The sequence below is a fragment of the Cavia porcellus genome, unplaced genomic scaffold (assembly GCF_034190915.1).
Source record: "Cavia porcellus strain 051 isolate PalLab524CR breed Dunkin Hartley unplaced genomic scaffold, mCavPor4.1 scaffold_3, whole genome shotgun sequence".
Lineage (NCBI taxonomy): Eukaryota > Metazoa > Chordata > Mammalia > Rodentia > Caviidae > Cavia > Cavia porcellus.
Window position 1 is genome coordinate 8,389,181 of NW_026947486.1, and position 27,877 is coordinate 8,417,057.

General features: G+C 36.1%; 1 protein-coding gene and 1 pseudogene across 1 annotated transcript in view; one reads left to right on the forward strand and one right to left on the reverse strand.

Annotated features, from left to right (window-relative positions):
• Xk (X-linked Kx blood group antigen, Kell and VPS13A binding protein) overlaps window positions 1-27,877 on the forward strand; it is a 63,198-nt gene that overhangs the window by 16,497 nt on the left and 18,824 nt on the right. The gene's annotated exons all lie outside the window — the stretch shown is intronic.
• LOC100735831 (putative ribosome-binding factor A, mitochondrial) lies at window positions 14,989-16,099 on the reverse strand (annotated as a pseudogene).

Sequence of the window (27,877 nt, forward strand, 5' to 3'; positions counted from 1 at the left end):
TTTCCAGTACCATTTATTAAAGAGGCTATCTTCTAGTGAAGGTGTTTGGCCCCTTCATAAAAGATAAGATGGCTGAGTATGTTTGGAGTTGTTTTTGTACCTGCCAATGCGTTGAATTTATCCTCCAGCCTGTATCTTTGCCAGTACCATGCTGTTTTTATCACAGTTGCTTTGTAGTATAATTTCATCAGAGATTCTGATATACCCTGTGTTGTGTTTATTGCTGAGAGCTGTGTTTGCTATTCTAGGTGTCTTCTGGTTCCAAATGAATTTTAGAATTGTTTTTTCTAATTCTGTGAGGTATGCTGTTATCATTTTGATTGCAATTGCATTAAAATGTATGGTAATTTTGGAAGTATGGAAGAATTTTCATTGTATTGGTTCTTCCTACCCAAGAAAAGGGATATGTTTTCATTTTCTGAATCCGTCTTCAATCTGTTTTCACAGTAGTATAGTTTTCAAGTTAAAGATTTTTTAATTCCTTCATTAAGTTGATTCCTTGGCAGTTTTTTTTTCTGTTGCTATTGGGAAGGGTGTAGGTTCCTTAATTTTTCTCTCAGTGAGTTTGTTATTTGTGTAAAGGAATGCTGTTGAGTTTTGAGTTTATACTGAATTGCACTGATGAATTTGTTTATTAAATCGAGAAGATTTTTGGTGAATTATTTGGGATCTTCTATGTTACACATAAATAATGATAATTTAACTTCTTCCTTACCTATCCATGCTACTTTTATTTCTTTTTATTGTCTAGTTGCTCTGGCTAGTGTTTCCAGAAATATATTGGATAGGAGAGGTGATAATAGATACCCTTATCTTATTTTTGAGTTTAGAGTGCAAGTTTTCAGGTTTTTCCATTTAGTGTGCTGTTGATTATTGGCTTTTCATATATGGCTTTTATCAGATTGAGATAAAGACCTTCTATTAAAATTTTCCATAGAGTTTTATCATAAATGAGTGAGAACTTTGTCAGATGCTTTTTATAATTCTATTAAGATGAATATGTGATTTTTGTCCTTGATTCTGTGGATATGTTTTATTACATTTATTGATTTGAATATGTCAAAATAGCCCTGCATTCCTGTGCTGAATCCTACTTTATTATGGTGTATAATCTTGATTTTTTAAATTCTGTTTACCAATATTTTATTGAGGATTTTTACATCTATGTTCACCAAAGAGATTTGCCTATATGTCTCTGTTTTGGTTCAATCCTTCTCTGGTTTTGGTATCAGGGTAATGCTTGCTTCCTGGAATGAATTTCGGAGTATTGACTCCATTTCAAATTCATTAAATGTTTTGAGAAATAGTGATGTTAGATCTTCTCAGAAGAATTCCATCAGGAGCTGGCCTTTTCTTTATTAGTAGGTTTTTAATTACATCAATTTCCCTGACCACTATAGGCTTATTTAGAACTTTTATAGCTTCTTGATTCTGCATTGGTAATTCATATGTATCTAGGAATCTGTCTAATTCTTCTGTTTTGCATATTTTTTACATATAGTAGGTATTGATGATCTTCTGGATTTCTGCAGGATCAATTGTAATGTAGCCCTTTTCGTTCTTAACTGCATGCATTTGAGTCTTTTCTTTCCTTGTTTGGATATGGTTGGCTAGGGATTTGTCAATTTGATTTAATCTTTCAAAAAACCAAGTCTCTGATTCATTGTATTATTTTCTTAATCTTGATTGCATTACTTTCTGTTCTGATCTTTTTAATTTCCTCCCTCATACAAGATTTGAGCTTTCGTTTTCTTTTTCTAGAAGCTTAAGTTTTAATACTAGGCTATTTAGTTGAGCTCACTCTATTTTCGTGATGTGGGAATTCACAGGTATAATTTTTCCTTGTAGGACTGCTTTTGTTGTATTACATCAATTCCAATATATTGTATTGGCATATCATTTAATTGTAAAAACTAATTTCTGCTTTCATTTCAACTGTGACCTATTGATTGTTCAGGAGGGTGTAATTAATTCTCATGTATTTATGTAGTTTTTGTGGTCTCTTGCTGTTGATTTCCAATTCCATTGCCATATGCATGTAATAGTTTAATTGCATGTTTACTATGCGTGTAATAGTTTAAATTCATTTGCATTTATTTAAGCATGTTGTTTGAGTTAGCATATTGTCTGTTTCAGGAAACATCCCATGGATGGCTGAGAAGAGTGTATAATCTGATGCTGTGATGGGAAATACTTGTACATATTTACTAAGTCCATTTGTTCACAGGTTTTCTTCAGTTCTTCTATTTCTTTGTTAAATTTTTGTCTAGTTCATCTGTCTATTTATAAAAATGGTATACTGAAGTCCCCCATTACAATTGTGTTAGTCTTTATTTTTCATGTCTGTTAATACTTGTTTTGTGTAGTTGTGTATACTGGAATTTGGTACATTATATATTTATGATTGTTATCTGTTTGTCTTAGAGTGTTCCCTTAACAAATATATAGTGACTTTTGTATCTTTTAATCAGTAATGCTCAAAATCTACTTTGTCTGCAAATAGAATAACTACTCATGTTTTTTTTCTAGGTTCCTGTCACATGACATATTGCCTTTGACTTTCAGTCTATGAATTTCTTTTTGAATTAGCTGTGTTTTTTGTATACAGCATATTGTCATAACTTGTTCCTTGATCCATTCTGCTGGCTTGTTCTTTTGACAGATGAATTGAGACCATTTACATCAGCAGTTATAACTGACATGTATTGACTTATCCTTGTTATATTATTTTCTTATTTGTTCCATTTCTTTCCCTACTCTTTCATTGATTGTCTTAACGGATGGATTCTTTCTATTGATGTTTATGGAATCATATTCTTTCTTATGTCTTTCCAGAATATCCTTCAGAACATTTTGGAGTGCTTATTTTTGGTCGTGAATTTCTTAAAGTTTCTTTGTCATGAAGTGTCTTATTTATCCATGAATTTTGATTGATAGTTTTGGAGGTTACATCAGTCTGGTTTGGAAGGGTTTTTTGTTTGTTTTTTGGTTTTGAAATACTTTGCCTGAAATATGTCTTCTTGACCTAAGCATTTGTGTCAAGAATTCTGATATGATTCTGATGAGCTTTCCTATATAGGTGATTTGTGTCTTTTCTCTGACAGCTTATGATATTCTGTACTTTTGCTGAATATCTTGAATCTTGACTATTATATTGTTTGGTGTAATTTTTTGTTTGTTTGCTTCATTTTGATTTTTTTGGTCATTGCTAATTAGAGTTCTATGTGCCTCTTTATCTGTTTGTCAAATTCTTTTTCCACATTTGGGAAGTTTTCTGACATTTTGTCCAGGAACAGGTGTTTCATGTCATTTTCACTGTATCTTGGTTTTTTGTTGACTCCAGTGAATCTTATGTTTATCTTCTTTAGATTACCTTACAGCTGTTTGTCTGATGTTTCCTGGTCCCTTAAGAAATGCTTCTAATCATGATCACTAACTGCAATACTGTCTCCTAGATCTGATATTCTGTCCTCACACTGGATCATTCTACTTTTTTTTTTTGGTCCCAGAGATCAAACTCATGACCTCACACTTGCCAGGCAGGCACTCATGGCCCATACTCCGTATATTTTCTATAGAATTTTTAATCTGATGGGTATCTGCTTGAATAAGTTTCATAGGTTCCATTTCTTTACTATGTTGTATATTTATGGTTTCTATATTTTTTCTGAGCTCCTCTATTTTTTATTTGTGTCTACTCGAGATTCCCTAACAAAATCCTTCATTGTGATCTTAAACTCTTTTTTCACTTGAGAAATTATTTCTTATCTGATTTTTCCTGTAGCCTCATTCTTCTGTTTTTTATTACTTCTACTGCTACCATTTTGGAAAATTCTGGTGGATGGCTTCGGATTTCCTCTACTTTATTCCTCTGCATTTTCCCTGAGTGGGCCGGAGGTTTAATTTTGCATCTTGCTTCTGCATCTTGTCATTTTCTATTTTTTAAATTATTTTTCTGTGTTGATGTTTGTATATCTTTTGTGGTATATAGTTTATCACTTCTACCGAGGCTTTTCTCAGAAGACTTTTCTTCAGAAATGTCTTCTAGGTGTTTCTGGCTCTTGATCTTTGAGTCTCTTCCAAGGGCTTACCTTTCTACTTTTGTCAGGGATGAAAATTTGCTATTTGATCCAGCACTCAGTCCTTTGTTACCATACTGTGGTAATGATTCTGACCCCCGGCAATCACAGTGTTGTCATACAAGGAAGTTCATCTGATCACAACAAGTATGACACCATGCCTAGCCTAGAAATTGACAAACTATCATAATTTTTAATTTGATACTATTAACCTAGGAGCAAAATATATAGTTATATAACAAAATCCAACACGAATCAGGATTTTTTTTTGAGACAGTGTCTCACTCTGCAGTTCAGCCTAGCCTTGAACTCATTTTTTAGTTCAGGTTGGCTGTGAAATGGCAGTGATCCTCCTGCCTCAGCCTCCCAAGGGCTGGGATTACAAATCACTAATTTTTATTCTCCTTAGTAGAGTGATTTTATCCTGGGGGGAACTAAGGGAGGTAAGGGTAAAATAGAGTAATAAATGAAGGCAGAGATTTTAGAAGTAAGGCTGAAGGACAAAGGAAGTCATTCAAACTTTGGCAAATTGGAGAAGACAGAAGAGAAAGAATGAAGGAGAAGGGAAAAGAACTTCAAAGCAAACCAGAAAAAACAGGCACAATGTTCACTCACATGATAAAACCCAAAATGTCAAAAGATAATCAAGAAAAGAGAGGCTGGGGATTTAGCTCAGCGGCATAAGCACCTCCCTTGAAAGCAGGCAGTCGTGAGTTCGATCCCTGGTACCGATAAAAACGAAAAAAAGCCAAAAAAAAAAAAAAGATAATCAAGAAAAGAGAGAAAAATTATATACAAAACAGAATAATAGAAATAAAAACGTATGCAATCAAAAAAGAAGGAAAAAGAAATAGAAAAAAAGGTACAATTTCTCTGATCATAGCCCTGCAGCTACCCTCTGGTATCTGAAGTTTTGTCTTAGTATCTAAAACAGCCAAAGTCTGTGTTGAGTAACCCCACCCACTCTGAAGGAGGATTAGCAGTGGGTGTGGAGCATTCCCATCCAGCTTGAGGTAGGATCAGTGAACACCAACTCTGCTCCACAGACTTGTGCGCTGGTCTTGGACTCTGGCTATGGAGGCTGGGGCTTGAGTCTTCAGCCAGAAATTTTCTGGGTATCACTTGGCGGCGTGACCATGTAGTCTTAGTCCATATGTCTCTACAGCTATTACTCAACTCTAGTTGCTGTGAGCTTTCAACACCAGGAGCCCTTAGGCAAAGACAGCCCACATTGGGAGACATGTGTTTAGTTGACCCCTCCCAGGTCTTGCCCAGCCTTCACTGTTTCACTTTGTTGGCACAACTCTCTCCTGTCTCATACTGTTGGGAGCAGGGTAGGGGTGGAAGTGCTAGACTTGGACTCACTACTCTCACTGACACCATATTCTCTTTCCCCACTGTCTCTAGAAATTCCAGTTAGTCACTATGGTGTGCCACATTAAGTACTCTGCTCCACTGGCATGTTTCTCCCTGGAAGACTCTGGTTACCTTTACACTTAAAATGTCTAAGATAGTTCTCAACTCAGTCAGAGGTTGCTTTTTATCCTTTCATAGTCTAAAGGCAGACAATTGGGGAGGGAGCAACGCCCTAGTTAAGCATCCCTGTGTGTGCCAATGAAACATGCTGGCATGCTGCAACAGTCTTTTTGAAAGAGGGCAAAAGGGTGAGAGATCCAGATATCACAAGTCTACTGTGTGTTGTTTGAGTCTGCCACATTATTGGATTTCCATCTACTTATAGGAACTTCCTGGAATGGTAGTTACTGTGCTGTATGCAGGCAGAGGTCCCATAGGCAGCCTTGTGAACTGCGTCATCTCTTTATGAACTTCTATGTGTATGTTTTGTTTAGCCTACAAGTCTATTTCCAATTAATTTTGGAATCAGATTGTGTCCCTCCCTTTCTTCCAGTTACCTGATTTCAATTGATTTTCTCTGAGTACATCCAGGGTGGCTCCTCTTCTATTCAACAACATTGTCAGTATATCTGTGTGGGTATTATTTTAAATCTAAGAAAAGCAGTAAATAGGGTCTGCGTATTTGGAATCATTTTCCATCAATCTTTCTGAAAATTGAAGGTCTATCCTTGTGATATATGGACTTTAATATAACAATGATGAAACTGTCACTAACCTTCTGTGAAAGCAGATAATCTTTTTTTAAATTAAATAATTTTTTAATGAATAAGGGAGAGGTTGAGATAAAAGGGGGCATAACAACATAACAATACAGGTTAAAGCATGACACTTTCAGCAACCTAGTGCTTCACCACCAAATAACCCGACTTAATAGTAGTTACCATAGTGTCTTTTTGCTTGAAATATTTGAATATAACTTCATATGCTATAGCATCAAACATATCAAGACTGTGTAACACCATTCAAGTGGATGAAAGCATTGTAGAGTATTTAGAACCAGCTAACAGAAAAATGAACAATGGTTTCTATATTGTCTCTTTGCCTATAACAATTTTTATTTATAATACCACATACGATAAAATCCAGCAAGATACAACATGATAAAATCAATGGAGAGAGAAGAGCCATAGTTTGGTGCGGCTTCAAAACAAGATGGTATTAAATCAGCACTAGCTATTATGATGCCTTGTTTTCTTCAAAATAGCTGTTCATTGCATCACAAGCCATAATATCAAATATCCCAAAATAAAGCCATTCCAATTAATGAGTGAAAACTTTATAAGGCTTCAAGGCCACATAATGGGGAATCATGGTTACCACATACTTTTATATATTTGAATCATTTCCTACACTAGGGAAACTATTCGGTATTCACAGATGCGAGTTTGATTTATTTCACTTATGAGTATGGTTTCAAGCTGTGCCCATTTATTGATAAATACCTCAATGTGATCCTTCTTTATAGCTGAGTAGTACTCCATTGTATAGAAATACCACAACTTTTTTACCCATTTCTCAGTTAATGGACACTTGGGTTGTTTCCAAGATCTGGTGATTACAAATTGTGCTGCTATAAACATAGGTGCGCATATATCACTGTGGTATGATGCTTTCAGTTCTTCTGGGAGTATGCCTAGAAGTGGAATAGCTGGAACAAATGGGACTTCCAATCCCAGCTTTTAGAGAAATCTCCAGACTGACCTCCACAAAGGTTGTACCAGTCTACACTCCCACCAACAGTGTAGGAGAGTTCCTTTTTCCCCACAGCCTCTCCAGCACTTATTGTTGTTGGTTTTCTTGATCCTAGAAATTCTTTCAGGAGTGAGATGGAATCTCAGTGTGGTTTTAATTTGCATTTCCCTAATAACCAATGATGATGAACATTTTTTCATGTATTTATTTGCCATTTGTATTCCTTCCTCTGAGAAGTGTGTATTCATCTCAGATGCCCATTTTTGGATTGGGTCTTTGAATTTTGGGGGTCTGAGTTTTCTTTTTTTTAATTCTTTATATGTTTTAGACAAAAGTCCACTGTCTGAGGGGGAGTTCACTAAGATCTTTTCCCAGTTTGTGTGTTTTCTTTTCACCATGCGGGAGATGTTTTTGGACTTACAAAAACTTTTTAATAAGAGATGGTCCCAGTTACTGATTCTGGGAAGTATTTCCCACGCAGTTTAAGTCCTGTTCATGAATTCTCTACCTACCCCTATGTCTTCAAGGTGTCTACCTAATTTGTCTTCCAATAGATTTAGTGTTTCTGTTTTAATATTCGGATCTTTGAACCATTTAGATTTTAATTTAGTACATGGTGATAGGCTTGGGTCGAGTTTTAGTTTTCGATAGAAGGAGAGCCAGTTTTTCCAACACCATTTATTAAAAAGACTGTCGTTTTTCCAGTGAACCTGCTTGGCTCCTTTATCAAAGATAAGGTGGTTGAGTGTGTTTGTAGTTGTGGTTGTATCTTCTAATCTATTCCGTTGATCCTCTGCTCTGTTTTGATTCCAGTACCCTGTTGATTTTACTACTGTTGCTTTGTAGTATAACTTCAAGTCAGGGATTGTTATGCCCCCTGCCTTGCCTTTGCTGCTTAGAATTGCCTTTGATATTCTAGATCTCTTCTGGTTCCAGATGAATTTTAGGAGTGATTTCTCGAGATCTATAAGGTATGTTGATGGTATTTTTATTGGGATTGCACTGAATCTGTATAACAGTTTTGGGAGAATGGCCATTTTCACAATAAATTTCTTCCTATCCATGAACATGTCTTTCCATTTTATGAGATCATTTTCAACTGCTTCTTTCAGTGTATTATAATTTTCCCTGTATAGGTCTTTCACTTCTTTCGTAAGAGTAATTCCTAAATATTTCATATTTTTGCTTGCTAGTGTCAAGAGTGTGGTTTCTCTTATTTCTCTCTCTGTGATTTTGTTGTTAGTGTATGAGAATGCTATTGATTTCTGAGTATTGATTTTGTGTCCAGCTACATTACTGAATTTATTTATTATATTTATTATATCTATATCTAGATATCTATATCTATATATCTATATCTATATATATATTTCAATGGAGTTTAGGGGGTCTTCTAGGTAGAGTATCATGTCATCTGAGAACAATGACAATTTAACTTCTTCTTTTCCTATCTTTACCACTTTTATTTTTCTCTCTTGTCTAATTGCTCTTGCTAGTACTTCTAGTACTATATTAAATAGGAGAGGTGATAAGGGACATCCTTGTCTTGTGCCTGATTTTAACGTAAAGGCTTTCAATTTTTGGCCATTTTGTATGATACTGGCTATGGTTTGTCATAGATGGCCTTTATAATATTGAGGTAAAGACCATCTATTCCAATTTTCTGTAAAGTTCTTATCATGAATGAATGTTGGACCTTATCGAAGGCTTTTTCTGCATCTATGGAAATGATCATGTGATTCTTACTTTTGGCTTTATTTATATGGTGGATTACACTTATTGATTTACATATGTTGAACCATCCCTGCATACCTGGGATGAATCCCAGTTGGTCATGGTGTATAATCTTCTTGATGATTTGCTGCATCCTATTTGCCAATATTTTATTGAGGATTTTTGCATCTGTGTTCATTAGAGAGATTGGTCTGTAGTTCTCTTTTTCAGTTGGGTCTTTCTCAGGTTTTGGTACTAGAGTAATATTTGCTTCCAGGAATGACTTGGGAAGGATTGCTTCCCTTTCAATTGCATTGAAGAGTTTGAGGAGTGTCGGTATTAGGTTTTCTTTGTATTTCTTGTAGAATTCTGCAGTGAATCCGTCTGGTCTGTTTTAGAGAATGACCCATGTACTGCTTAGAAGAATGTGTATTCTGTTGTTGTTGGGTGGAATACTCTGTATATGTCTGTTAAGTCCATTTGTTCACAGGTGCGATTCAATTCTTTTATTTCTTTGTTGATTTTGTTTGGTTGATCTGTCCATTGGTGTCAATGGTGTGTTAAGATCTCCTGTTAGAATTGTGTTACTGCTGATTTGGTTTTTCATTTCTGTTAGTACTTGTTTTATATAACTGGGTGCTCTGGAGTTTGGTGCATATATATTTAAGATAGTTATCTCTTCCTCTTGGAGTTTTCCCCTAACCAGTATGTAGTGACCTTCTTTACCCCTTCTGATCATTATTGGCTTTAAGTTGACTTTGTGTGCAAACAGAATAGCTACCGCCGCTTTTTTGGGGGAGGTTCCTGTTGCATGAAGTATTGTTTTCCATCCTTTGACTTTCAGTCTGTGAGTATCCTTTTGGGTTAGGTGGGTTTCTTGTAGACAGCATATGTTTCTTGATCCATTCTGCCAGTCTGTTTCTTTTAATTGGTGTATTGAGACCATTTACATTAATAGTTAGAACTGTTATATATTGGTTTATTGTTGACATATTATCTTTCTGCTGTTGCATGTTTATCTTTCTGCTCTGTTTAATTGTCTGCTTTGTTTAGTGGTTTTTTCCTAAATGTATCTAGGCTGTCTTTCAGTATTCTTTGCATTGTTGGCTTGGTGATCATGAAGTTTTTCAGCTGATCTTTGTCATGGAAGTATTTTATTTCTCCATCGAATTTGAAGGACAGTTTTACAGGGTACATCAGCCTAGGATGTAAATCACTTTAAGATCTGAAATATATCACTCCATGCTCTTCTTGACTTTATTGTTTGTGATGAGAAGTCTGCTGTAATTCTGATAGGTTTTCCTTTATAGGTCATCTGTCTTCTCTCTGACAGCCTTTAATATTCTATTCTTTTGTTCAATTTCTGGGATGGTCATTATTATATGTCTGGGTGTAGATTTATTTTGGTTGTGACTATTTGGAATTCTATATGCTTCATTGATCTTGATATCAGTTTCCAATCTCGTGTTTGGGAAATTTTCAGCTATTACTTCTCTAAATATCCTCTTGAAATCCTTTATGTTGTCCTCTTCTTTTTCATTTATCCCTATCAAACTTATGTTGTTTTTCTTTGCGTCATCCTGTAGGTGTTGAATTGTTATTTCCTGATTTCTTGTTATTTTTAAAAGATCTTTTCTTTCCTGTTCACTGGCTCCAATCTTGTCTTCGAGGTCTGAGATTCTATCTTCACATTCATTTAGGTGATTTTTACAACTTTCAATGGAGTTTTTGATTTCTTGTGTATCTCTTTGCATCTGTTTTATGTATTCTGTTTGTTTCTTGTATTGTTCATCCAGGGATTCTATCCTTTTGTTTAGTTCCTCCAATTTTTTAACTGCATCTTCTTTAGCTATGTTTAGCATCTGCTTCATTTCTTTTATCAATTTTTCTTTTATCTGAGAGATTATTTCTAGTGTGAATTCCTTTAAGGCTTCCCATACTTGCTTCTTTATTTCAGTTACCATTATTTCAGGTATTTCAGTTATGTGGCATGTGTTTTCTTCTATGCACATGGCTCCTGGGCTTTCTTGAGATGGGCTGGATGTTTGAGACTGCATTTTGGTCTTTCGTTTTGTCCTTTTCCTGTATTTTGGAGCTTCAGGTGTTGTTCCAGATGTGGGATAGAGGTCCGCCAGCCTGGGATGGGGTTTCCTGGGAAGGCCCCACTCACTGGACCCAGCAGGGAACCAGGGCCTGGTCCTCAAGCTAGGAAGAGTGTCTCCTCACGCTGGGCGGGATTCCCAGCTGCCGCTGTTAAGTCACTGATCTGGCCTGGACCCCAGTCTGGTGGGGAACCCGCCTGGTCCCCAGGTCAGGGAGAGAGTTCCCACAGGCTGAGTGGGACTCCCAGCTGCTGCTGTTACACTCACCAGCCTGGCCTGGTCTCTGGTCTGGTAGGGAACCAGCCTGGTCCCCAGGTCAGGGAGAATGTTCCCGCAGGCTAGGCAGAACTCCCAGCTGCCCCTGCTACAGTCTCTGATCCTGCTGTTCCCGGTCCGGTGGGGAACTGGTCTGGTCCTCAGGTCAGGGAGAAAGTTCCCGCAGGTTGGGCGGAGCTCCCAGCCGCTGCTTGAAAGTAGATATTCTTAAGGAAACCCATTAGCAAAAGGTGGGCAGGTTAGATACTGTTCTTTTGATATTTGGGTTGTGAAACGTAGGATGCGAAGAATATAAAACTCAGCTAAGGAAGGGAATGTTTGAGATACACAGAAATGAAATAGTGAAATGAGCAAGAAGAAAACCATGTTCTCATCTCCTTTAGTGATTTACTTGTGAACTCATCAGCTTCCACAACTGTAAAATGAAGGCAGTGAAAAATTATTTCAGAGTCCCCTAAAGAAGATACACAATTTCCAGACTATGATCTTTTCCTAGGAAAAGCACACCATTAAAAATGGGTAAATGGAATGGAGGGCATGAAATTGTTTTATATTCTTCACTTGACAGCTGAGATCACTGAGGCCCAGGAGAGTAATCATATTGGTCAAGGTCACATGATGGAGTAGACAGTACCATGACAAAAAGAGCCCAGACCTCTTATAGTTGAGACTTCTTATCCTGTAAAAGGATATTTGGGCAAGATATCTGTATGTATAATGATAAACCTACTTTCAAAGAAGGATGGGCTAAATTCTATATATTTACATTTTAATACATTCCCATAGAAAAGTTTGATGTGTTTTCTCAGTTGAAACTTATGGTAGAAACACTCTGTAAAACTTGAAAGGAAAGATTGTGGGAAAATAATTTTAGAAATTTACAGAAATTATGACTAATGATGACACCTAATTTTGTTGCCTAATAAAAATGAGGATAAGCTCCAGCAAGGCTCTGATAATCAGAAACCTGTTTTACAGTGATGACACTGAAAAATCTCTAGCAACTTCTCATACCACCTAGAACTTTTAAAATTAGTTGTCCTGCAGTATATGAAGGGGATTGGTTCTACAACATGAGCCTGTAGATACCAGTATCAATGAATGCTCAGATCCCTTACATACAGTGATGTCATGTTTTGCATATAAGCTATATACATCAGCAATGGAATTCTTTCCATATGTTTGAGGCTAGTCTCAAGTTTGTGAGCTTAAATGATCCTCTGAGGACTATAGGTATATACCAGTTGCACCTGGCTCTCTCCTATGCATTAAAGCATATTTAGATGACTTCTTATGCCTAACATAACATAGATGTTATAGAAATAGTATTTATCCCAGATTGTTTACAGAATAATAAGAAAACAGTCTGCACCATGTACATTAAAGACAAAATCCATCTGCATTTAGTTGAATCGTGGACGCAGAACTGGCAGATATGGAGGACGTGGACTATATTTAAATAAGTAATTTTTATATTATATTTATTCCAGGGAAGAATGAATATCTTTTTGCTTTGACTTTTTGCCCTCAGAATCATTAATACAAACACAGTAAATAAAGCTAGTTTTTCTGATGTCATTTCGATTAAGGTGAAGGAACAAATTTTTTATTTCCAAGGTCTCTTTGAGAAATATTAAAGACAATTTTAAGTACAAAAGTATTACAAACTTTCTATTTTATCTCATTTTTTAAAATTTCAGAATTGATTTTGAAAAGCAAAATTGAAAAGTTGCTGGGAGATTTGAGAAATCACATAGGATTTTAGTTGTCTGAGTACAGTACATAAATGTATGTAACACAGATATCTAGTGATTAAAGTAATAATATTTTAGATAAATCTACAAAAGACCTTAAAACATTTATAGATGCAGATTTGGGGTTTTATTATATTTTAAAGAAAATAATTGGGCATGATAATGTCAGAAAAAAGTGTGTTCCTCTGATCAAATATCAAATCTCTACTATTTGGTCATGATTACATAATTGATGTGGTAAGATGAACAATGTCCCCAAAAGATATTTAAGTTTGAAATCCTGGAACTGGTAATATCACTTTATGTGTACAGCAAAATGGACTTTGGAGATGAAGAAACTGATTTGAGGATCTGAGTGGACCCTTAAGATTGCAGAGAAAGATGATAATGTGAGAACTGAAGCAAGACACTGCACACCTGGCTTTCAAAGTGGAGGAGATGCCCAGGATCCAGGGAATGTAGCTTTAGAATCTGAAAAAGCCCAAAAAGTGGATTTTCCCTTAGAACATCTGGATGGACCATGACCTGTTGACATCTTGATTTTAGCCCAGTGAAACTGATTTGATACAGCTTACCTTCTGAAGTGTAAAACAGTAAATGTGTACTGTTTTAAGTCACTCAATTTGTAGTGATTTCTTGCAGCACTTTTAGGAAATTAATATAGGCTAAGTGTAATATTTTATGGTGATTAGAATCATTAAGAGCAGACTAATACTCCCTAAACAGTCATTTGAAAAAGAGCAAACCAAATTCTAGGTTTATTTCAATAGAATATTTGATTCTAGAATACCCACAGGCTCTTTTTGACAATCTTACAAGTAAGCCCATAAAAATGAGTGAGGTTTGGCAATATTTTGACAAAAAATTATATTCCTTTTCATATTCTTTTCTGAAAAACTTCTACAGCTTTCTTTATTCATTCAGGGTTTGCTCTTCATTATTCTTCCTCTTTCTACAACAATTTCTTTCTTTTAAGGACAAAAAGATTTTATTTTTTGCCCTTAATGGTAATAGTAATAGATTGTATTATCTTGAGATTCCTAGTATAATATCAATTCATGTATGTTATAAGGTTTAAGCAGGCACAGTACTTAAAGAAATTTGGGGGTCAGCAGTTATGAATTTCTGTCATTTTAGCAGAATAGCATATTTTACAGATACACCTAACTCAGCATTATGCAACCATGTATATACTTCCTAAATCTTTCATAATACATCAGAAATGTTTATAATCATTTGTAGACTTGTATAATGAACAAATAAACAAAAGTATATATACTAAAATTATGATTATTAATCAAATTTTCAGTATTCTGTTTTACTTAAAAATTACTTAGGAAACCTTTGCATGTCCAGTCATCAGTTTTATAGAGATTTTTGAAGTTTTCTTCATGGGGGCAAACTACAAAAACTCCACTATGGAAATATAAGTTCATCAGAACAATGATTCACTTTGCTTTAACATAAATTTAGGTGTTTCATAATTTTAAATATTCAGGATGAGCAATTCTAGGTCATTTGATCAGAAAGCTATATAAAGTTAGGTAAAACATTCCCAAGAAGCATAAAATATATATGCTATATTATACATAACACTGATAAACCAGAGAAGATATACTTATTTACATTAAAGTGAAATTCTTAAAATAGTATTATTAACCAAATATTTACATAATTTATGTAAAATTTAATTAAGTTTTGGGAGAGTGTACTAAGATTCGAACTCAGGACCTTGCACTTACTAGGTAGATACTGTGATGTTGAGCTATATCCTCGACCCCTGAAAATCTTTTTTTTTGGGGGGGGAGGGGTATTTTACTTTATTTTTTATTACAGTGTGTTCAGGAAAGAACAAAAGTGACTTCTGTATGGGAAATCATGTTTAGATACATGTAAAACTACTGAAGGTTGAATAGCAAAAGCGTCCATGTTACCACTAAGAGCTTTAGTTCACTTATCTCTGCAGTACCCATGACACACCTCATACAAATGCTCACTCTTCTTCTGCTGGCCTGGACAGACTGCTTGAAGCCTCATCCCTATCCTTGCTCTGTTCTGCCATGGGGGTCCTGCTGTGTCCCCCTACCTCCACGTTCTGCCTCCTACTTCTCTGCGTTCTGGGATCCACACTCCAGGATACTGTCCTCATCCTTATCCTTACTCTCCTCACCCAAGAGGAAACTCCTGGGGGAGGTGTCCTGGTCTGCCTGTGATAGGGCTTTCCTTCTCCTCCTCACCCACTGTGGCAGCTTACCGATTTGCATTTGCCCAGGCGAGACCGGGCTCATGTCCTGGAGTCCTTTTTCCTTCTTCCATTTGTATTCCATTATTTGTTTGTTGAGTGCATTGTGATCAATCCTACAGAGATAACCATGTGCAGCAGGTCCTGGGGGGTCATGTGGTGACAGGGCATCAGGGTCCCTGAAATGATCTTGTGCCAAGTTGTCTATTTCATCCATGTCAGCTACTGCCAGCAACTGATGAACCTCAGCCAGAAGTGCGTTTCTTCTGTCTTGAACAAACACTCTTGGTGGCACATTTCTGAGTGTCTGCTGGGCCATCAAAAGGTACCTCATGTATCCAGCACTCCTGTAGAACGGCCTCTGTGTGCTTATTCTAGTCAGCAGAGAGACTTGTCTTCCAGTATATGCGGCAGGCTGAGAAGTCTGAAGTCAGAGAGACCTTGGAGAGCTCCATATTCAAGTCCTACACCTCCTGGCTCACTTCTGGAGTGGACAGCAAATCCATCAGGGCTTTGTAGAGGAGACAATTTAAGGCTCTCAGGCACACATGGTCTTCCTTCCTGCTCTTCTTTGAGGTAGCCTTCAGGAGGGATTCTAACTTGAATGGCTTGTAAGTCAAGTGAGACCCCAGGGAAGGTCCTGCATACCAAAACTTCTTTCTGGTTTTGGAGGCAAATTTCTTGAGCAAGTTCTTGCTGCCACAGGAGGCCAAGGAGCTCCGCAGGCCCTGCAAGGGACCCAAAAGGCTCGCGCCATCGCCGTTTCCCCCACAGCACGCGCAGCCCTGCGCAAGAGGCCCACAGCCCTCTGGCCGCGGCCCACATGGAGCAGAGGCCTCAGGAGCACAGGCCCCGCGGGGCACCACGGAATTGACCCCTGCAAATCTTAATTCTTAAAATTGTTTGAAATTCATTTCCTCAAGAGTATATGCTTTTAAGGTAGTACATTTACAGTATCACTAATTTAATTTTTGTATGTTAAAATATATTTGTTATACTTAAGCAATTATGTCTGAACATGCCAATCAGAAGAGAGATGCTTTAATTTAAGAAATTAAATTAAATATCCAATATATTGATACCATCCAGAGATAAAAGAATTTCTGAGTTACAAACACAGAGACATAAAAGTACAGGGAAATATTGCTTAAAGCTTCAATCCTAAAATTTCAGGCATAGGTCAAGTAGCAACACAAAATCAGAACATTTCCCCAGATGAGATTGCAAATAACATGATTTCCTAAATACCATCAAATTCTTTTTTTTAAAATTTTATTTAAAAGGAAAAAGAGAAAAAACAAAACAAAACAAAGCGGTGTAAGGGTACAAGTAATACAGAACTACAAAAAAACAGTAAGAAATCACCAGTTAATAGATTACACATTATCATCTTAGTGATAGTTGCTCAAGTCACAGTATCAAAGCATACAAAGTGGACATTCAAACAGAGAGACTGCAAACAGTTGTGTTCAATGATCCAACCAAAAACATTAATATTGTCAACTATTTAACACCCCTAAACACACTTGCAGTTGTATCCTTTAGAACACATTTTTTCCCTCTCTTTTTTACAACAAAATTTACACATTTTGGGTTTTATTACTCCTTAGTTCTTATTACTTTTTTTGGAAGGATACCATCAAATTCTTAATAAGTTTGAGCTTTAACTGGCTAACTAATAAAAGAATGCAAAACCAAATTTTTTGTTTCCTCTCACCCAAGGGGAGACTAGATCCCTATAAATGATTAATACATTTAGGGAGCTCTCTAGATGTTCAGAACCTAAAATCATGTTCCTAACCATTTCTGACAATCATGCAAAATAATGTAATCAATAAAAAATGAAGTGAAACAAAACAAATACAAAATTAGCCAACAGACAGTTTAAAATTAGGAGCAGGAGCATCAAGTTAGCCCTATTGGCACTCCAGATTAACCTGGTGGAGCCAGGACTTTCACTGTGCATGAAGTTCCCTTCCCTGACCATACTACCTGACTTTGACAGGTGAATCTATGGAGCATCTTGTGTCCAATAGTTCCAGGATACTTTTTAAAAATGCTAAAATCATATTGATCATTATGTATAAACATGTCATTTATTCCTGAGGGAAAGGGCAAATGTTATGGCCAGTTCAAAAGAGAATAAGGATTTTTGGCTAGGAATATTGAAATAAGTATGTATTCAGAAGCAAAACTATTTCATTACATTTTGAGAGGGAAGACAATCAAATCTCTTTTGGATGTTGCATTGTAAACATGTATCAGTGACCTGGCAGATCAGCTGTATCCTTGCATCACTGAACAACATGGCCTATGACAACCCCAGGAAGTGTATCATCCAGAATATTAAGATGACAAAACAGGACTCTGAGTGCCTCCACTTCTTGAGACATGGCTTAGCCAGTCTAACTGATGACATGCCCCAATCCAGGAAAAATTGCTTATGCCTAGTTTACAGAGCTTGAAAGGGCTTCATGTGGCACTATCCATTTTACCAATCATTCGTGATTGAAGAAACTCAGTGCTACTACTGTGATCAAACACTATCAAAGAGTTTAAATCCATGAGTATGCTCTGTTTCTGCCAGTTTTTATTTGGAGATACCTGTGAACATCTAAGGGGACATATAGCATAAAGATTTTGATGTGTGGAGGTAGGAATGGAGAGATGACAGAGACAGAGAGAATACGAATCTGGAGTGTTACATCATTTGAGACCTGTAGCAGGCTCTTAAATGCTCTAAGCCTCATGTCCGTGTAGCTTTGGCGAAAGGTTCAATGTACATTGCCAACATCCCACCTCAAACACCTGTCCCAGGACACACTGCAGTATTTCTCTTCTTTTCTGCCTTGGGGCTTTGTCCTATGTGAGGGAACAGCAGCTTTAGTGTTTCAGGGATGTGTGAGGCAGCTAATGCCCACGGAAGACCCCCTGAACTGAGAGAGGTGGTATTTAATAGATAAAATCTCAGTCTGTCTTTCCTTTAGGTGGATAATTTGTGGCCCATTCTACATATTCCTTTGTGGATCCCCACTGTTAATGAATTTGACACAGCATTAACTATCTTGGTAATGTAGCATTTGCTAGCCTTACATTCTTCTATCTTTTGCATCCCCCTACTTCTTTCTGCTTCCTAGCCCTGCCTCCCAGATCAACCACTTTTGGCTCAAGTTCTGCTGCTGGAGAGTAGTCACATGAATAGAAGTGATAATTTGAGTCACAGCAGGCCAAACATGCAGCTATGGAAAAGGCAGCTAAGTTTGCCTAGGGACAAGTTCTATTAGAAGAAGTTTGTGAAAGAATAGAGGAGCTGAATATGCTTGTATAAGAGAATGAGTGAAATTTATACCACCCTATCTTAGTTGGATTAGGGGGCCAATTTGGTATGTTTCATTGGAGAGTTTGATAAGAATATAATAAGCAGTCATGGTAGCTGTTACACAAAGAAATAGCGTAGATAGAATGTGAAAGCCAGCATGGGATATTTGAATGAGTGATTTCAGAAGTGTTTATTGTCTCTTGGTTGCCTAGGAAAACCATTCTGAATCATTCACTCTTTCACTTCTACTGTATTTGGGAGAAGGATGATTAGATAAGGATTCATAGGTCTAATTTCATAACATAGTCCTTTGGACATGGGTAACCCAACACAGTCGTTTTCCATTTGGTCAGGTGAGATCTCTGGCCAGAGGTCTAGCTTGGCTACACACATTGGGTAGCTTCTGGTAAAAAGTTGTTTATCCATATTGGGAAGGGGAATTGAAGAGTATGTTTTGTGTTGTAAGTAGTGCTTTACATGATAAAAGCTTATAAATTTCTGCTGCAATGCCATCTTAATTTTTGGCACATGTTTAGTCAAATACATACTTGCACATACACATACACAAAATATAAAACCTCAAAAAGTCTGAAAGGAAATGCATTGCAATGTCAGTTGTTGGCTTGAGATAGTAAGAGTATGCGTAAATTTTTTCGCCCTGTAAATGTTTTTCATACTTCTACAATGAGTGTAACTTTTGCGAGGCAGGGAGAGTGATTAGACATGGGCTGCTGGGGCTCACAAGTGGTTTTTATGCATGCTCAGTTATGGCATTTATAGGTGTTTGATGTATAGGCAGTGAATGATGAAAAAAGAGGAAGCTGTTATCACAGATGGTATTTTTGTGAGTTAGACAGGGCTGTTATATTACTCTCATCTTCATAGATAAAAAATCAAGGATATATTTAATTTCAATTTCAAATGCTAGAAGATTCAATAGGAGAAGTTTAAAATTATAAAAAATATAGTATTACTTCACATAATAAGTTCTGATGCAAGGTAATCACCTGGTTAGCTAATTCATCAGCACAACAGTATTATCAGGAACCTGAAACCTTTCATTTTTTAACCTATCTTCTTCAGATTATTCCTAGAGTCTACCCTGATGATGGCAAGATGATTGTATACCTACTATCCATTATATATTTCCGTGTAACAAACTGCCACAAACTTTAAAATAACAATGGCCATTTCTTTTGCCCATCATTTTGCAATTTAATCAAATTTCACCAGGATCAGTTTATATCTGCTTCATTTGGCATCAGCTGAGGCAGCTTAATAGGAACTGACAGTTTAGTACTGTTTTATTCTGGTTGGTTAGTTTGGACTGAGAAACTAAAAATCTTGATTGTTTTCTTTGTTAATTTTTAATTGGCTTTCTTAAAGCATGCCAGTGAGGTCATAAAACTGAGTGTTTCACAAGGCTTGAATTAGACATTTTTCTGTTTCTTAATGAGTTGGCCTGGAAACCAACAGAGTCATTTTTGCCATATTCTTCAAGAAGTCATAGGATCTCAGATCCAAAAAGAAAAAAAAAAAAACATAAATGTTACTTGTTTTTGGGAATCAAACCAAAGAATATCAGGAAACATTTTAAAATATTCACTGATTGTTATTGGTGTAAACATTGCATGCAGGCACCCCAAATCAGAATAGGGTCACATACCTATGGTAACCAGTCCCTAATCACAGGGATTAAAAAGTGGAGTTACAGATATCTCTGAGATATGTATGCCCTTAAACCTACATAGCTGCTGAGCAAGACCTGTAATGAACAGATAGACTTTTCCATTTAACCTTTACAAATTGTATCATTTTCCTATTTGTGCCAAAAAAAACAGTGAGGATACTGGTCTGTATTAATCTTGATTTCCTCCAGCAGCCAAACCTGGAGACTAGTTGTTTGAATACATGGGAGTGTGTGAGCAATAATGAATCAGAATTAGAGTTTTGCCTCTAAAGGGAAGAAGGACATTGATTAAGTGTGAGACTCATAGTATCTGTAGTACTGAAGTTCAGAAAGTTTAAGGGCCCAGAGCCAAGACCAAAATCCTGTATTTGATGCCTTACCCCATACTAATTGTTTTAACCAAAACTGCTTTTCCTGGAATTGAAGAATGTTAGAGTTTGAATGACCTAAGAGGCCATCATATCTGATTTGGTAACCTGTTTGAAATACTGATTTTTAAGTTCCCTCAAAATCCACCACCCTCTGCTTCATTATATTCAACAATGAAGCTCTTACTATCCAAAGCCACTGTTACATCAATGAAGCACTCTTGTTAGAAAGTATTCCTCATGTAATAACAAGTGGGATGTTTCCTTATCCACAAGAAATGACATCAGGCCTACATTACCTTCATAAAACAGATGCTAAGAATTAGATAAATTCCTGCTTTTAGGATTTTTCCAAGAATGACATACCAGCCCTACCATAGTCAACTCTCATTCTACCACTCTGGGATTATATAAGGAAATAGCTGGAAAGAAGCAGTGGAAAAGAATAAGAGCTTCTGCAATTTCTACTTTTGTGTGAAAAGTTACTCCCCATCTCCCAGAAGCTATTTTATGTGGGATTTCAAAATTAAAGGTACTAACAACAAAAGTAGCTATTCACTGTCTAGTTTGTTAAACTGGAAACTCATAGACCTACCCAACTGTTGGTATTTCACGTAGAGATAATTTGTTCTGTGTACTTTGAAGCATAAGAACATTCATAAGCATAAAGAGTAGACCTGCTTTTCAATTGTAGACCTCTGGAGAAAGGAGATTTTAAGGAATAAACTGGATTAAGTAGAGATTGTGTTGCCACATCCCTGGAAATGGGGTAATAGGTTTCTGCTGTATCAGCTAATTATTATAGAATAAAAAAACTACCTATGATTTAGTATTTTAAACAGTAAACATTGTTATTTATAGTCTGTAGGTCATCATAGTGTTTCAGAGTTCTCCAGAGAAATAAAAGAAAGAGAGGAACTGATTTATTAGGGGAATAAATTCACACAATTATGGAAGCTAAGAATTCTGCAAGCTGAGATCCAGAAAAACTGGTGATATAGTTCAGTCTAAGACCAAAGGCTCCAGAAAGATGATGTAGGTTCTGTGCTGAGTATACCGCCTAAGAACCATTTTTAGATTCCACATGATGTCCAAGAACATAAGCTGTGTGTCCCGGATTGAGGAAGGAGAACCAGAATGAAAAAAATACACTCTTCCTGTGCATTTTTGTTCTATTCAGGGCCTCAAATATTGAATGATGCCATACCAAATTCGTGAGACCAGATCTTCTTTACTTAGATCTTCTTTCCTTAGTCTACTGATTCAAATGCTAACATCCTCCAGAAACACCATCAAAGACACACCTAAAAATCATGTTTTGCCAGCTAACTGGACATTCCTTAACCCAATCACATTGACACATAAAATTAACCATCTGGTCTGGGCCAACTCTGAGCTTTCTCAAGAGTACATTGTCTGTCTGTGGGTTAGGAAAGACTGATCTGGCATGGCTGCACCTGAAATGGCTTTCTTGCATATAGTCTCTTCTGCCCCTACTGGGTTAATCTGGTAGTGGCAGCACTCTTGAAAAAGTCAAACATTGCAAAGCCTCTTTGGTCTAGTATCAGAACAAGGGCACCATCACTTCTATCCATTGAGAGGAGACTAAAAAAAAATCCCTTTCATGATAATACCTCCACCAAGTTACAGTACTGAATAGAGTAGTTCCACTTTTACTACAAGAAATCTGCTTCATTTAATCATCATCCTGATAGTTAAACCTTAATTTTCCCACTAAAGCAATATTAACACATCTACTCTCCCATTCCTTATATTTGATTTCTAAATATTCATAGCTATCCTGTCTCCTTTTTATTTTTATTTTCTGTTATCTGGATCTCACAAACATTCCTTTAATGGCATGCTTTGTGTGCTTTGCCATCAAGCTTACTGTTCTTGAGATTAAATCCAACTTGTCACTTTTATCATAAAGAATGGTATTCACCATTGATTGTGATATTGAAGACTTATTTTGACAAAATCAGAAAGCAAAAAGATGTGTTTTACTTTGGTGTAATCAGAACCCTTTATTTTATTAATGTGCCCAAATATGAATTTTTAAAAAAATTGAATTGCACAGTTGATTTATTTTATTTTTTGAGACAGAGTTTTGCCTTGTAGTTCAGCCTAGCCTTGGACTCACTGTATATCCAGGGCTGGCCTTCAACTGGGGGCAATCTCCCTGCTTCAGCCCACCTAGTGCTGGGATTACAGGTGAATTCCCACCATGCCCAGCTAGTCGGTTTGTATCGAAGGGTGATTTAATAAATTCTCCCAGGCTCATGTCTTCCAAGCTTATGATTGGACCACATTTTTAAAATGTTTAGTTAATTAAATTTATTTTGAACTGATACATATAAACAAAAATTATACATATTAATGTGGTACCGTGTAATGTTTCAATATGTGTATACATTGTGTAATATTTAAAGCAATAAACATATTTACCTCCTCAACTATTTATCATTTCCTTATGGTGAAAACATTCAAAATTATTTCATCTAGCTTTTTGAAATGTATAGTATATTACTATCTATAGTCATTGTGCTGTGCAATCATACACCAGAACCTATTTTCTGACTACATCTTTGCAGCCAAACTTTAAACAACCTTTCTCCATCTTTCCCTCCTTCCTGTTTCCCCTGGCCAAAGATAACCACCACTTTACTGTCCATTTCTATGAGAACATTTTTAGATTCCACATATGGATAAGATCATGCAGTATTTGTCTTTCTGTGCTTGACTTATTTCAGTTAACATGGTACATAGTTTAATCCATGTTGTAAAAATAATGTAATTTCATTTTGTTGGGTAAATATTCCATTGTATATGTACTGCATTTTATTTATTTATCCATCAGTTGCTAGACACTTTGGTTGATCCCATACCTTAGCTGTGAGTGAGTAGAACTGCAATGAATATGGATTGCATATGTTTCTTTGACATATTGATTCTGTTTCCTTTCGATATATACACAGGAATGGGATTGTAAGATGATATGTTCCATTTTTTTAGTTTTTTGAGGTATCTTTGTTCTTTATTTTTATAATGGCTTCACTAATTTATGGAATGTTTTTAAAGATATAGTGGAAAGTGTTCAAATTTTTGTCATTATATTTCCTTTTCTTTGTTTGAAACAGATGTGAGGGCAATCAGGCTACAACATCTTTCACCCCATTGATCACCAGGATTGGTTGAAGCACAAGTTAGCAGTCTGTTAAGACAAAATTTTGAATCATGATTATAGCTTTGACCCAATTTTAACTCAGTTATCAGTTTATATCTTCATGCAGTATTTGAGAAACTTGCAATACTAGACAGGGCCATATACCAGAGTCCTAGTCACTCTTTCAAATATCTTAGCCTAATGACTTTGAATGCATATCGCATATCCAGTTGCAAACCTATCTGGCTTTACCTACATTAACATTTTTCCTTGATTTCTGATTATCCATAAAGATATCATGAGGGGGCTTTGTTTGTTTGTTTTCTGGATGTGTTGCTAATAACTATACAGTGTTATTTACAGTACCCATTCATTTATTAATTGCAGGTAACTATTTTGCACATTATTGAAAATATTTGTAGTGTACAATATTAAAAATAGGTTGGAATAGAGAATTATGTAACAACTGCATACTTTCTTGCCTGCCCTTAAATCTTCATGTGGTGAGTTTTCTTTTAAAATATCTTGCTTTAAAGAATAAAACTACTAGTATAATTAGGGTACATTTTGAACCATACTTATTGTAACTTCAAAGTGTATCTTTGGTACATGATTTGTATCTTCATAAATGGTATATCCAGAAATATCATATGCATTATTGGTTCTACAAGAATTTGAACTTTATCATACTACACATATAATTCTATAACCCGTAGTTTTTGTGCAACATTACATTTTGAGAACTGTTGTGCCAGTTGTGCCTGTGTATGTATGTCTAAAAGTGTTCTACTGCAGAATAGGCAACCATTTTCTATAAAGGAATAGAAAAAAAAATTTTTTTTATTTTTACAAGACATCTGTATTCTATGTCACATATTCATTTTTGTTTCTATTTTATGTTTTTATAGCCATTTAGAAATATAAAAACATTCTTAGTTCTTGGTTTATACAAAAATAAGACATAGACTGTCAGCTTCTGTTCTACTTTTATGACAATAAGATTATAGATTCTCCTTTTGATTTATATGACTTCATTGGTCTCAGGCATTTTTTAAAGCAGAAGTGACACTGATCATTTTGCTCATCTCTTTAGAAGTATGAAATATTAAGATAGATAATTATGAATGTACCTTAAACTATTTACAAGTATGTCTGATTCTTTCCCTTCCTTCTAGCCTTACTTTTCTCTTTTCCTTGCCTTCTTCCTTTTTTCTGGCCTTCTAAGGTCTTAAGTTGATTTTCCACAAAAAGATGTGAGAGATAATTGAGAAACCTAGAGGGTCATGATATAGGAGAGGACTGATGAGGCGTGGGTCCTAAAAGCGTAGTGCTAACATTCTTGCCGGATGTTTCTTCACACTCTTGACTATCAGTGGCTGTGAAATTCATAAGGCATACTTATGTGAGTCAGCCTCTTGCCTGTAAATGCAATGTTACTTTACTTGAAAGCTCTGGATCTGGGAAATCCAGATTGAGTTATGTGCTACCTAAAGCGTTAGTAAAACACTTCTGAGTGTGTCTGAGTACACTGATCCAAGGCTTTGGGTCTGTGTCTGGTCCCTGGTCCCCTATTCTCGGGAATTGTTTCCAGCACATTGTGCATCTGTTTACTATGAGGTGAACTGCATTCCTCTGCCAAAATCTTCCACCATTATGTTTCTGTCTTGGAGCAACCCAACCCTTGGAAACTGTGAGCCAAATAAACTTCTTCTCCTTTAAGTTGCTTGTGTTGAGTAATTCACCTCAGTGACAAGAAAATGGCCAGTACAGAAAATTGGTATCAGAGAAGTGGACTCATTGCTTTTAGTGTATCTGACTTTATAGTTCAGAAGTCTCTGGAATTGGTTCACAGGATGGGTTTGGACATGTTTAGAGATATAGGTTAGAAAAAGCCCTAAAATACTATAAGCAGGGTGTTATGGACAGCTCCAGTTGAGATGGCCAGAATGCTGATAGAAATATGGGTAGTAAAATCTGGTACAGGAAGTTTCAGTTAAGAATGAAGACTGTACTGAAAACCAGACTAGAAATCATGCCTATTGCTTTTTGTAAAATAATTTGAGTACATTTCACCCATATCCTAAGACTTATTGAAGCTGAACCTAGATGTTGTAGACTAATTGATCTGACAGAAGAAATTTCAAGACAGCCCAGTATTCAGGCTGTGGTTTGGGTATTGCTAGGTGATTTTTGCCAGATTTATGGTGAGAATCAGACCAAAACCAGAGCAGAAAAATTCAAAAAACTTAAATTTTGTCTAAAAAATATGCACATGTAAATCTGGGGCCAAAAGAGAGATGGTTGCTGAAAGGATTATTGTCATTAAAACCAAACCAAGTCTTTTAAAATGGGACAAGAAGAAAGATCCCTTGAGAGTAACTCAGGAGTAAGACCCTACCCTCAAAATTTTATGTCTTTCATTTGAGAAAAGAATCCATGGTACTCTAGAAGTTCCACTGAAGGAATTTATTCCCTAAGATTCATTTCAACCTACTCAGCCTTTCAGTCACTCCAAAGAAGCTTGGCTAGTGCTCATACTGACAGCAGATCTTGGCATATTCTATGTGATGCTAGTTTTAACACCATGTAGAATGCAAGAGTTCTGGTGTCATGCAGGCTTCCACCAGGATTTCAGAGGAAGATCTGGGAGTCCAGGCAGTGTACCCCCAAGAATTAGATGCCTCAAGTTGTAGCAATAAAGCTTGAGTATAGTAAATAATCAAGGATGTTGGAGCTACCAGGAACATGACATGTCTGCCAAGGAAAGACAGAGACAACAAGTATACCCAATCCAAGAGAGAGGACTTGTGGGCTACAACCTGAAAGGCCATAGCAGTGGGGCCACTCAAGCCCTTTGGAGTTCACATCTTATTATTATGTGTCCCAGATGCTGAACATGGAGCTACATACAGGCTTTAATGTTTTCTGTGCTGTGTTTTGACATTGCTCTTTATCCACCCATTTCTCCTTGTTGAAATGGGAATGGTTACACTATGCCACACTAATTTAGGATTAACTTGCTTTTATAATTTTACAGAGTTTTACAACTAAGCATTTATCTTGAGCCTCAGAGTAGACTTGAAAATTGTTGGAATTTTTGAGACTTTGGGAAATAACTATTTCACATTCAATTGTGTACCTTATAGTTGTATCATGTTAGCTACAAACATGAGCTTGTTTTTATTTGAAGAGTGTGGTTTAAAGAGATATTAATTTATTGACAAAAATGTTAGTAATACATTTTTTTACCCGTAGGACTATAATGATATCTTCTCTTTCATTTCTGATGTTGGTTATTAATATTATTCCTCTACTTTTCCTGATCAGACCAGCTAGCTGTTTATCAATTTTGTTGATATTTTCCAAGAACTAACTTTATATGTCTACTTTGTATAGTTTTACTTCAGTTTTGATGTACATATTAATAATTTTACATATTTATGGAGTACAATGTGTTTTGGTGCATGGGTGCATTGTATGATAATTTCCCTCAAAAAGAAATTTTAATTTGAGAAACTACACATGCATAATAATATTTTTCATGTGTAACTCTAAACACTATTTTTAATCCTTTTTAATGCTGATAGTACCTAGCCTGGTGATAAGCATATATATATACTAAAGTCTTTTTTGCCTAAGTGAATGAAATTCACATTTCTTCTTTTTAAGTATGACATAGTCTCTCTTTCCTACCTTGTGCAGATATCACTGTGGCTAATTGAGTAGGAAAATATAGGGTTCAATAATGATTGGATACAATAAAACTCTGTGATATCATTTTCTATCTTATACACTTAAATATACATGCAGTTATATAGTTTAGAGCACTTTCTTTTCCTCTCTTTTGTACAATGACTATTACACATTTTGGGTTTCATTGCTCCCACAGTTCTTATTGCTTTTTTGGAAGAGAGTAAAACCAAATGAGACATAACAGAACAGAATCGGTCAAGTCAAAAGGGTGGACATAATAGATAATATAAAAACATAATACAAGGTGATCAACAATGGTTACCATAATGCCTCCCGCTATCTCTAACAGAATTGCCTATATCATTAG